Raw genomic sequence first — 13,796 nt, forward strand, 5'->3', positions numbered from 1 at the left:
TCTCTCTTTTCCTCCCTCTATCAATCCCTTGTGGTTTGCCTATCACCCTCTGTTCACTTGACCAACACCTACTGTGTGCACAGTCCTGTCTGCACACCTCTTACTTTCTCAAGCCCTGAACAATATAAACTAGACTTTCCTTATTGTTAAATGAAAAAGAAGTTATGGTTTTGTCTCCACTGTACTCTGATTTTTCCAAGAATAGCATGTCTATATTTGTCTCTCAATAGATTTCTTTGACTGTAAATCAATATCTCCCAAAGCTCTCCTTGCCTGTTTTGCTAAGCTGAAATAAAGATTTATAATGGGAAATTTAAATAATCAGTCAGGAAAATATATCTAAGAAACACATATAGGAACTATTATTTGTTAGACTCAAAGACGATTTTGGTGTCTAATGCTTTTTTTTTCCTCTGCAAATTCTTAATAAAGTTTCTAGTTGGCCCTTCTGACTCTCAGCTTCTCTGATGTGGACGTCTCCAGTTGGCTCTGGTGCTAGGGACTGGCATTTGCCAAGTCTTGTTCATTATCCTGGGGGCATGAGTCATTACAACATATAGAAGAAATGTTTCTGGCAGCATGCACATCTGATCCCTGCAAGTAACAACATTAGAGAGATAGGAAGGCTTTGGAAGGATTTCAGCCCTATTCCTCATGTAAGCATCTATGTTTCACTTGTCCAGGGATCAGATCATGCAACTCTTGAATTGGGGGAAAGGGATGGATAAACAACATAAAGACGATTGCTGACAAAATCCAACCACATAGCAATATTCTTTCTTTAAAAATCATGAAACTCACATTTACAAAACCATCTATACTATTCTTATATGGATATGATGTTGCTTAAGAGTAAGATTAGCTCTATAAGCTTCATTGGTCAGATCCTAAGGCCGAAAGAGAACTCAAGAAGTATTTTTACACACTACTTCCAGCAAGGCTATGTGTCAACCAGAAAGCAAACCCCACCTGCTCTAAGTCAAGGTAACTGACTTCACCCACACACACACACACACACACACACACACACACACACACACACTACAAAACAGCCTCTCAGTTATCAAAGACATCCAAACTAGTATAAATAACAACCAGAATTTGTGATCTGGGTGCTTGACTCAGTGCTCCCACTAATAGTCTGGTTTTATTGTCAAGACAGCCCCATGACTTGATTGTTGTCATTCCTATTTTGTAAGTCAAGTGTCATAGCCAGAACGGAGACTTAAATTTGGGTCTTCTGACTCTGCAGTTGGAGTCTGGCTCTTGCACAGTGCTAGCCCCGCTGGGCTTGGGCTGACTGGACACCCAAGGGAACCAATCCATAGGCCATTAGGCATGCTGGGCAAAGAAGACATAATCTGGCAGACTCAGCGCCGGAAGAGCAACTTAGTCGTTCTTTCCCTCCCCTGCCCCTCCAAACCTGGTGATGAAGCCCCACAGAAAGACTAGGCTTCAACGAATATGGATAATCTCCTTCAGACACTGGTGGATGGGAAATATATAGATATATATACTCTGTCATTAAAATAACCCCGTTTTTCTAAGCTGCTAATAGGATTATTCAAAAGTTTAAAGCAAAATCCTAAAGCCTGTTATTGATTTGCCAAAGAAATGAAGCCTTTTTTATTTTTTTATTTTCATCTCTCTCTGAATGTCGATTCCGAGTCAGGCAAATGAATGAGCACTGGTTTCTCAGCCGTGCCAGTCATTCAACATTCGATGAGTTCCTAAATAGGCTTCACCAGCACTGAGTCCCTAAGCATTGCTTTCTTCCTCTCAGCCGCCTCTCAGCCCCTGCTGCCCTCCCTTGCACCATCCCAAAACAGATATCTCAAATGCTAACTCGCCAAGCTTTCCAGAACTAACCATAACAGATGAAGTCAGCCATTTTCTTGTTCTTCCACTCAGTACTCAGGTACTCAGCTTGGAGAGTAAGAACTCATAGTTGTCTGAAGGTCATTTTGCAAGTGCTTTTAAGTCACTTAAAGTTAGTCTGTTTCCTCTCATCAACTAGATTTTAAGGAATCTGAGGACTAAGGCAGATTTCTTTTTCTTTATTCTGAGTTGTTGCATCTCTGTCACTCAGTGCTCCCTCACCACCACATCTCGTGAAAATCCATTCATTGACGTAGATACATTACATGGTGCTGACTTATTAGATGACAAAAACCAAGATAAGAAGTCAGCCTTGGCAAAGAGCACTGTTTTATTTGTGGGGGGGTGGGGTTGTCTTTGTTTTTGTTTTTGTTTTTTGTCTGAGAGAGTAATCATAGGTCCAATTAAACAGTATGGAAAATACTTTTGGAAAAGAATGCCCAAGCAGATAAAAACTGAGGAGTAAGATGTGTAGAGATATAATATCCAGAGCAATCAAACACTTGTGAGCATAGATTTGCAAGAAGTTTATAAAAGCTGTTTATGAAATACAAAGCAGAACACCTGTCTAGCTAGATGTCTAGATAGCTCCTGCATGTTTTTTTCTGCCTCATATTCTCTATTCACCTCCTTTTCCCAATCTCCATCCTCCTCCTCACCCAAATACCCTGTGCCATGGCCACTTAATATCACTGAGCCTCGACATAAATATCACCTTTTTGTAAACGTCTTCCCTGACCATGAGCAGCCCTGCCCACACCTTCATTAGCCCTGCTCCCAGCTGCACAGCTGTCCTTCTGAAATCAGAGTCCTCAGGACACTTGGAGTTGAGCTCCACTTGCTCTTTTCCCACTGTAATTAGCTCATGTTCATTTTTCAAATTTCTAATGCCAAGAACATAAGGAGAGGTCATCGAGTGCATACTCAGCGAACATTTAAGATATGAAAGAATTAACAAATGACTGAATGAATCAGATCGGCAAGTCCTATGTCCCTTAGCCAGGTTTTATCTCCACTTGTCATTCTTCCATATGTTTCCACCCTAAATACAAACTGCTGAACTGCAGGCCCCTCATTCTTCTACCTGGTGCATCTCAGATTGTGTAAATAATGGTAGGAAATTACAGTATAATAATCTGATGATGTTTATTTTTAGACTATCATTTCCTCCTGTAACCTGACATTGTATATTTACATGTTACAAGCACTGGCATGCTATAGTTGCACTCTACCCAGGTGGGTGGCGAAGCTCTCCATGGATTGTGTTTGTAGAGATTGGTCATTGGTCTGAGAGATGTGGGAGGAAGAGTTGATCTTATGGAGAAAGAGACAATTAGCATAATAGGGTCATTAAACTGACAATGGAAGAAAGCACTCCTCCATAGTCCCCCAGAGCAATTGGGGTGCCCTAAAATGGGAGACTGGCAGTGATAATAAAATAAATGGAACATACTCCGCCTCCTTTTTGGAGTTTCCCTTGGTCTGGGTTTCAGTAGAATCTGTATCTGGGGAAGGCTCTGAGCAGTCTGCTACTCTCAAATGCCTGCACTCTTGCAGCTAAGTGACCAGAGGACAGGAAAAGGTGAAAGGGAAGAGGAGGCCATAAAAAATAAGAGGGGGAAATTGGAAAAATGGCCAATGGAAATTTGTAGGCCAAGAAATATCGGGAAAGCTTGCAGGGGAGCTGGTGTTTTTTGCAAATTATTTTCTTGGCAACAAATATTTGATCAGGGCTCTCACCTTCTATTGGGAAAATAGAAACCATCCCACGTAGGATCTCTCATTCTCCAAACATCACACCTACAATTCTCTTCTTCCTTTACTTTTCTTCTTCCTCCCTTCTGCCACAAATGGGCACTCCAGCCACTCACTTACTCAAGTGAGAGAAAAAGTTCTCCTTCATTCTGCCATTGTGTCACCGTCCTCAAGTGATGCACCAGCAAATTCTTAGTATCTCTTGGATGTGTCCACCTGCCCCATCACCAGGGTCATAACCCTTATTGGTGAGCACTTCTCTCTTACTTGGAACTATGCAATAGCTTCTTCATCTGTGCCTGGTTTCCACCCCCTCTGATCTATTCTCCACACAGAAGTGGAGTGATCGTGTCCATTTCCAAATTGAATAATGTTCCCATTCTGCTTAGAACCCTCAGATCACGTCGTATTCTACTTAGAATAACGTTCAAGCTTCTTACTGTGATCTGTTAAGTCTTGTAGGATCTGATCCTCCTTGCCCCTCTCTCCAGCTTTCTGGACACACTTTTCTTTGTTCACTAGCCAGTGGCCATAATGGACTTCTATGAGCCTTAAAAAACACCCTTTTAGTCATCTACTTACAGCAGAAATGCTCTCCCCTGTGACTCCATTTGCGAATCCTTATTCATCCTTAAGTCTTTCCTCACAGCTCTGTTTAAAGTAGACCACTACCATAATTCTCTCCCTTATTGTTTTCATAGATTTTTTACAGCTGCAATGAATCCATTTATGTGTTCATTTTTCTCTTCTTGGATCACTCAGTAGAATGAAATTTTTTTGAGGATAGGCACCCGATGGAACAGTTTTGTTCACTGGGTTACCCCAGAATCCATCCACTATCATGTCTTGGGCATATAGACTTGGGTTTAGTCGAGTGAACTCCAGCAAGCCAGATGAATTTATAAATGAAAGAAGAGAGTAGCATAATTATAGAGAAATGCACTTTTATGACTTTCAGGATATAGAACACATTCCTGAGGAGGCCTAATTTATTGGACGGATAAGACTCATTTGTAACTGGCAACATCTATTTGTACCCATCTGCATCCCAGTAATTAATGCCAAGTTCTTAGAAGCAGTCTGTTCCCTTAAGGAGGCTGAATCTATGTTTAAATCTGATAGAAGTGGCCTGGGTAATAGCAGAACTTGACTATATCATCTTAAATTGTTCTCTCACTTGTTCATATGTGAGAGTCTTTTCAAACCAACTATAAGACATTCAATAGGGAGGACATTGCCCTATATTTTCTCTCTTTATTAAAATCCTAAAAATTATAAACTTTACTTTCAGCTAATTCCAAAGGATATTTCCTTCATACATGAGATAAAGGACGTAGGTCACATGTGCATGCACAGGTGTGTGAATGTATGTGTGTGTGAGTGTGTAAGATTGTGTTGGTTCACTGTCATTACCCCTATCATGCAATGAATAACATGTTAGAATCTCATACTACCTTTTAATTCAGGTGAAAAATATAGTTCTGCTATGCCTCTCTGTTATTTTCGGTTTCTATTCCAAATATAATTGAAAAAAACGTTGGCTTAATTTCATATAGTGTAAAATATGAATTCCATGAGGGCAGGAGACAAGGTCTGTTTTGTCACTGATTCACCAAACAGCACAGAGCACCATGTCTGCTGCATGGTAGATGCTGAATCATAACTGAATTGAAATAAAAATTCCTATAGGTTTTGATTATTTTCATAGGGTATTTTCTCTGTGTAGCCTCTTCCTGGCCCAGTACTTCATGGGATTCATGGCAGGTACCTGCAAAATAAACACCTGCTGATTTTCCTTGACACCTTAGCTTGCCAATACCTTCCTATGGCTCCAATTCTTCCAGTTAAGCTCTTTTTTGAGGTGGGGGGGGAATAATACCTTCCCCAAAATTTCATTGGCCACATAGTTTATCTGCAGGCAGTTTTTTTAAAATAGCCAAAAATAAACAGGGGGCTCTGGGACCTAAAAGGAGGGTTTATTTCTGCCCAGCTCATAGGAGCACCCCATAGGTCTGAACCCCTCAGGGTCCTTGGGGAAGGACTCTTTCCCATCTGTTCCTTCTGGTACTTCCAGAGTTAATGCTTCAAGCATTTATCCCTGTACCTTCTCTGTTCTCAGATAACTCAGAAATGGTTGGATTAAGAATGTCAAACTTGGCCTTTAGGTAATCCTCAGTGCAGAAGGCAGCAGAGTTAAATTTGAAGGGAAAAATGGTTAAAAGATAAAGAAGTTCTGAAGCAGCATGAAGAGCCAGCACCCCTCATTTTAAGGAACACAGAGACGTTTTCAAAATGCTTGTCATCAATTAGATGGTGTGGTATTTTCTGCATATTCCCCATGGCTCGTCTGGTGTGGGCTGCAGGAGGGTGAATTCAGAGGAGAGCCTTGAAGACCCTCCCCCCACATGTGCCATCTCCCAGCTGGGGGCCCCTCCTTGTGCTTTCAGTGCTAGGTGTGTGCTCCGCAGTTTCACCTCAGACCTTGTTCTTGCCACGTGCAAGCTGTGGGAACATAGACCAATTCCTCAGTCTCTGAGAGCCCGCTTGTCCTCTGTCCAGTGGAGGTGTTAACAACGTCCATTATGTATGGAGCTGTTGGTATGAGTTTACCTGCAATACTTGCTATGGGGCATAGCCCCTAGTGACGGCTTGCTGAGTCAGCCCTCCTGCCATCCTCTCCCTCTTCATCCTCCTCCTCCACAGCCCTCATCCCTTGCCTCTCCCTTCTCCAGCACCACAGGGTGGCACACCAGGACCACCATCCTACCCTGGCAAGAAGGTGAGAACTCACCCCAGTGGTTCTACCCTCCCCCACCCTAACTTGGGCTCTTGCCAGCTATGGCCCTAGCTCTGAGCCTGGCCATTTGGGCTCCAGAAGCTCTCCACCTCAGGTTCCCCCTGCTCCTCACTTCCTTTTTCTCTCTGATTTTGGCTGTGCTACTAAGTTAATCCTTAGCGGTGTGGCCAGTGCGGATGTCTCACTACTCCCATGCAGCTTAGTCCCATCACTGTGGCCTTAGTAGCCCTTTTCACTACTTACACTATCCTCCCTCACATGTCTGCTTTTTTTTAATATAAGTTCAGTTTAATGCCACCTTCTCTATGAAGTTTTCCTTATTCTCAGATATCAAACCCTGAATTTCTCTAACACTTTATAGCCTATTTCTCTCTTTAAGGGACATGGTTAATCAGACACTACCTTATTTATGATTAATGTAGAATGCTGTACTGGAGAACAAACAAATCTGGTTCTTTCTATGTGATTTTGGAGAAGTTATTTAAACTCTCTGTGACTCGATACATCACATGTAAAATGGAAGTAATTCTATACACCTTGACTGGTTGTATAGAAAAAGTAATCTAAGACAAGTCATGTAGCATAGGCCCTAGTTCATTTTAGGCATTTAATAAACAGCAGTGGCATTTCCCTGTATTTATGTATATCTTGGACCCCTTCAAGGACAGGGTATATTATATTTCTTAGCAAGTTCCATGTTGTTTAGAAATATGTCATACTTGCTACATACCCTTAGTTTATAATGATTAATACTTATTTGTTGAATGAATCAATGAATGAATGAATAAAATATGCTTCTACCCATGAATCTTCTCCTGTCTCAATTAATGTGTTTGCCACCCAGCTATTCTGGTGCTGTGTGTATGTGTGTGCATGCATGCATGTTTTGCAAATTCCTCTAATAGACCCATCTCCGTATATAAAATAATTAAAACCCTCTAGTTATCTTTATATTGACTTCCAATACCAAAGTGTCACAAACACTGGCACTCCACCAACAAAGAGATCGCCTGTGGGGTATGTATTGGACTCACCTGGCAGTCTTACGGGTAACACAAAGCTTTGTATCATGGTCTATATCCATTAGCTTGGGCTCCCATAACAAAATGCACAGACTAGTGGATGGAGACAACAGAAATTTACTTTCTTGCAGTTCTGGAAACTGGGAAGTCCTGGTGAGGTCAGTGCCTGGCGAGAGTTCTCTCCTTGGGCTACAATCAGCTGTCTTCTCAAAATGTCCTCACATTGACTTCCCTTGGTGCATGCAGGCAGAGAGGGAGATCTTTCTCTCTTCCTCCACCTGATAAGACTACCAATCTAAGAGATCAGGACCCCACTTTTATTACCTCATTTAACTTAAGTTACCTCTTAAAATACAGTCACATTGTAAGTTAGGGCTTCAACATACAAATTTGGTGGTGGTGGTGGTTGAGGGAACCATCCAGTCCACAGAAAGGTCATTCACATGGTAATGTAAATTCCATTTTCAGGTATTTTTCTCCTCCCTGACAAAGACAGTAGGCTAGGTGGGGAGTACAGACCTGTAAGTAGGGAAGTGACAAGCTAGGTACTACAGACAAACTTTATCTGGGGCCTTCTGAGCACAAATTCCTTGTTGCAAAAGTATTGTCCTTGTCCCAATATATTGTGCCATCACTACAAATTTGTCAAAGGAAGCTCATATCCCCATCTCTTAAACCTTAAGAGCTATGGGAAAGAGGATACGTGGACCATTACATTCATCCATATGACCCCACCACTGCCATTAAATCCTGGCCTTCCAGCAGCTGCTAAAGACTGAGGCCACTTCTCCCTAACAAAGTGACAGTGTAATTAGTTTCAAGTACCTGTCCCTATTCATGGGCCATTGAGAAGATCAGAGCCATAAGACCTATCCTCTGCTCAAAGTACAGAGCATACATCTCCATAAAGAAAGGGACATTCAAGAGTTAGGAAAACAATAATTGTCAAAACTCAGTATGAACTAAATTTCATAAACCACTGCCAGCCCAGAGGGATTCTGTGATTGTTGGTGTTCTGTATTATTATCTATTTGCTCTCTAGTTGTTCTTAAACTAGAGTCTTCCCCTTATTTATGTCCATGTGTGTATATGTACATGTGGCCATGATGTTTTGGATAGTACAAACCAATCGTCTTGTAAAATTCCCCTTCCATTCTTTTCCTGTTGCTGTGAAACATGACCATAAGTTGAGCAGCTGAAAGTAACATTTTGCTATCTCCCAATTTCTGTGAGTCTGGATCCTGGGCCAGGGTTCTGTTGGTCTTCTGCTCAGAGTATTGGCAAGCTGAATTCATGAAGTTAGAGATTGTGGCCTCATTTAAGGCTTGGGGTTCTGTTTCGGGTTCAGTGGTGTTACGATTCAGTTTGCTGCAGCTGTAGATCTGAGGCTCTCCATTCCCCCAAGGCCACCACCTGCCACTTGGCTCTCTCCATGACACAGTAGCTTCCTTCTTCAAGGCTGAAAGGAGAATGTCTGCTCCTGCTTCTCTCCCTGAGGAAAGGGCTAATCTCTGATCTAAGGCCATCCTAGTAATGGAGTCATTTCTGCCAAGATAATCTAATTCTCCTAAAGTCAACTGATTAGGGACTTTAATTACATTGGGAAATTCCTTTCATTTTTGCCATGTACATGCCATAATCAAGAGGATGACTAACCCATCATCCACAGGTCCTGCCCCATCGAGGTAGGGGGTTATAGAGGGCATGTGCTAATAAAGGCAAGAATCTGGGGGTCTGATGGTGGGAGAGGAAAGTTGTCCGTGTTTGCCTAAAAGCTCTAATCCAGGGTGCTTGGGTGGCTTCCTCGGTTGAATATTGAATTCTTGATTTCAGCTTGGGTCATGGTCTCATGGTTCCTAGGACCATACATTGAGTTCTGTACAGAGAGCATGGAGCCTGCATGGGATTTTCTCTCTGTCTCTCTCTGACTTTCCCCTGCACATTCTCTCTCTCTCCACTCTCTCTCTCTCTCAAAACAAATAAATAAACTTTAAAGGCTCTAATCCTATCAGGGTATCAGCTAACTTGAATGGGCATCTCCCCAGGATGCCCCCATAAGAGGAAGTATCAGGTACAAGTTGAGAGTACAGATACTACAATGAGACTGTGTTCATTCAAATTCAGTACTTACTAGCCAGTGACTAAGTCTTCATTTTTCAATGTATATATAAAATATAGACATTAATATCCCTATACTGAGCCCAACCCTAACATTGTCAGGGTCCAGAACCAGAGTACAAATAGCAGCCTATATCAGAAGTAAAAATTAAGCTAACAAATTATTAAATATAACATATAATATCCTTCCACCTTGACAAACATGTTTATAATCATGTGGAAGGACAAGGTTTGAGTTTAGAACTCTCAAAGGTGTGGGAGATAATACACCCCACCTTTCTTCCCTTCTTCTTCCCACATCTGATTCTGACCCTCACTGCAAGTCCTTTGGGAGTAAGTTTGCTGGTGGTCCAGCTCACACAAAACACTCTCTATGTGCCCATGGGTCATGGGATGGGCTGGCCCTTTGCTTGAAGATATGGGATCATATTATGAACACAGTTTGCATCAAAGGCAGATCCAGGTAGGAGGCCTACTCAGAATCTCAATTTGGTCCGGGGATATTAGAGAAGGAAACTACTTTGTCTCAGATGTCTGGTGGTATGTCCTTTTGTCCACACAGAGCTGCTTCTTATCCTCTGGAGAGGACCACTTCTGAAAGAGAGCCAAAATAGACCACCTAAACAGGGTCCAAGTAGAGGCCTCTCTTGTCGAAGGGCAAAGTGGACCTATCCCATGAAGTTGGATGAGAAATGAACAAGATCATATGTGTCGAGTGCTTAGACCAGTGTCTGATACAACATAAGCCTTTAACACAGGTTACCTCTTATTATTTTCATATTCCCTACAGATCAAGAGGTAGATAAATAGCTGAGCATATTCCCAGTTTCACCAGCACCTGGCACCAGCAACTTGCACTTCTGCATTTTCTAGCATCTTTTAAAAATTGAAGGCAAACGAAGAGGAAAGCTGCGGGCAAGTTGTATTCTCAAATCAGTTTCTGCAGCCAGGGATGATGTTGTGTTTTAAGCCATGCAAGTCAAATTAAAATCCCTACATATTCTCCTACCTCAAATAGAGCCTGCCTGATCAAACCACTGCTCACAGACAGGGACAAAACACACATCTCGCCGTGTTTGACATCCCAGATTCCTTTTTCATTTGGCTCATATTCATTCGCTGTCTCTGAACCCCTCATTCTGTTTGTGAGTTATCGTTAATTACAGAATAAATCAAGAATACATGCTAATCTGGAGGATCTTGTCTTTGAAATGCTTCTTTGTGCCTTCCCAGTTTGTAGAGAGCTGTATTGGGAAGGCAAACGCAGCTCCGGCTGGCAGACTTTGTCTTCCTTAGAATTTAGGTGTGATCTATATTCAAATGACAGTTTAATGAGCCTTTTCCTATTTCCAGAAACCTTATCACATCATTAAAGCGTAGAAATGAATAATACATCTAGCAGTTGGATTAAGCTGAACTTGAGACCTGACGCATCTTCAAAGAGGGGAAAAAAATAAAACTAGAGCACAGGCAAAACCGGGGGATGCTGAACTGAAAAGAAGGGGTTAAATGAGAGGTCAGGAGGCGCTATTTTTATTCTGATGTACCAACATAGGTAAATGTCACCAGCATTTTTTCAAAGTCTTAATGGGGCCCTCCTGTTTCTCTAAGCATGGCCTGGGAGAGAATTTGGGAAAATCATCTGCTGCCAGTCATCATGGCTTAGGATGAAGAGTTGGCCTGCCATGACTTCATGTGAGCCAGATGCAAGCTCCCTGCGTTAACATCCATGCTGTTTCCAACCTCTTCAAGGGCAGGGAAACTCACAGTAATTAGAGGCCGAAGCCTCATGGTCAGAATTCTTGCTCTGTCTCCTATAAGCTGTGTGTCCTAGTGTTAAGTAGCTTGGCCTCTTTAAGTTTTGGTGGTTTTCATCTGCAAAATGAGAGATAATAAATATACCTGTTTGGGTGGATTGTGGAGAGGACCCAGTGGGTGAGCCTAGATCAAATTCCCAGAAAAGTTCTTGGTATACAGAAAGAGCACAATATATGTCAGCTATTTTTTTTTTAATCTCTTGGTATCTTGGCCAGTGCCTTTTTCCCTATGGGAAATGACCTCCACCCAAGTCCACTCTGTATCCTCAAGTCCCCAGCCTTTTATCCTTGTGAAAATTTCTACTCATCTTTCAAAACCCAGTTGCAACGTTCTCCACCATCATCCTTCCTGATACCCTTAGTCAGATCAAATGTGTCCTTTTCCAGACTGCCCTAATTCCCTTGACATGCTTTTGTGATCAAAATAACACTTTGATGAGATTTTGTATTTTGCAGCGGGTTCTTAAAATGTCGGCCGAATGAGTCTAGAGTCCCTTTTCTCTCCTTTCCAATGCTTAGAAATAGAGGTGATGGCACATTTCCAGGTGGCCTCAGGGCTTTCTGTCCAATCCTGACAGATGCACATGTTGGTGATGAGAGCTCTTTATTGCCCCGGAGAAAATCCCTTTGATAGATGCTGCCAAGACAGCATAAATTCTAACCCAACCACACCCCGTACAGAGTGTTGATATGAAAACGGCATGTTAAGTCCACCCCCATTCCACTTTCCTGGACAAAGTGTCCTAAAGATATTAGAAGCTAAGAAGGCATCATTGGCGCTTCCTTTGCACTTGCACACCACGTTCTGGACACGACATGGGTCTATAGGCTCCACTCAGGATGCTCCCATTCACCCTTTCTGTATCCCCCTTACCATATCCCTGTGTTCACATACTTAGTATCTCCCTTCAAGGTCCAAAGTCTTCTTCCTGGCTCTCATCTACCTTCCTGAGAAATAAATCTAATAATATTCTCTTCCTTTAAAAACGCAGCATTTTTCCTAACAAAAGGAGCCCAACTTCTAAGCTAAGAGTTAGAACCCTCTGTACTCTGATCCGGCTTTCTTTTTAGATTTGCTTCCTACCGCTTTTCTTTGTGAATGTTATCTCGAAGCTAAACCTCTGTGCCATTGTATTCCTTCAGCCAGTGATCTTTTAAATGTGAAAATCAAATCCTGCTACTCTTCTGTTTATACCCTTTTTTGTGTAGCTGCATTGAAAAATGATCTGGAAATTCCAGTAAAACTGATCACATGTATACGCTATGACCTAGCAATTTCTCTTCTGATATATACCCAATATAAACCCATATACAAGCTCACATGAAAGAAGGGTACAAAGATGTTCAAAGGAGCATTATTTGTAATACCACCAAAGTGAAATATACCTAAATGCCCCTAATAGTATAATGGGTAAAGTATGTTATACTGACACAGTGAAATATTATACATCAATGATAAAAATTTTTCAAGAGCTATATGCAACTATATGAATGAATCTCACAAATACACTTTTGGGGTGGGGTGAAGTCAAACATAAGTAGTATAAACTTTCTGATTCCTTTTAAGTGAAAAAAGGTCACATAGAAAAATAGGTCAAGCTATTAAAAGCCAGAGAAATATTGCCTTAGGGAAGGAGTGACCAAAAGGGATTGTAGTGAATTAAATTATATCTCCCCAAAATATGTTTCTGCTCTGCCCCTTGATACTGGTGAACATGAACTTCTTTGGAAATAGGGTTTCTGGAAATATAATTGATTAAGGACTGCAAGATGAGGTCATTCTGGATTAGGGTGGTCCTAGAGTCCAATGGCGGGTGTCCTTATGAGAGAAAGGAGAGGGAGATGTGAGACACACAGAAGGGAAGGCCATGGGAAGGCTGAGACAGAGGTCAGAGTGATGCTTCTATGTACCAAGCAGTTCTGAGGGGTGCTGGCAGACCGCAGAAGCCAGGAGGGAGAGAAGCATGGTGCAGATCATCCCTCAGAGCCTCCAAAAGAAACTAACCATGCCAACAGCTTGACTCTAGACTTCTGGCCTCCAGAACTCTAAGGAAATACATTTCTATTGTTTTAAGTCACATAGGTTGTGGTAATTTGTTACAGCAGCTCTCAGAACACCATGTAGGGGCATCACACAGGTTACTGGGTTGCAGCTAGAATTCCGTTTCTCGTTCAAGGTTCCGTTTATGAAAATCCATTGTTCTGTGTACTTTATCACTGCGCACTTTTCAATATGTACATCACATTCCAAGCATATACTTTTATTACATGCTGAAAGAATCCTTCTGGGGCGCCTGGGTGGCTCAGTCGGTTAAGCCTCCGGATCCGGCTTCGACTCAGGTCACGGTCTCACGGTTCATGGGTTCAAGCCGTGCGTCAGCCTCTGTGTCGAGAGCCAGCTCAGAGCCT

The sequence above is a fragment of the Suricata suricatta genome, chromosome 11 (genome assembly GCF_006229205.1).
Source record: "Suricata suricatta isolate VVHF042 chromosome 11, meerkat_22Aug2017_6uvM2_HiC, whole genome shotgun sequence".
Classification (NCBI taxonomy): Eukaryota; Metazoa; Chordata; class Mammalia; order Carnivora; family Herpestidae; genus Suricata; species Suricata suricatta.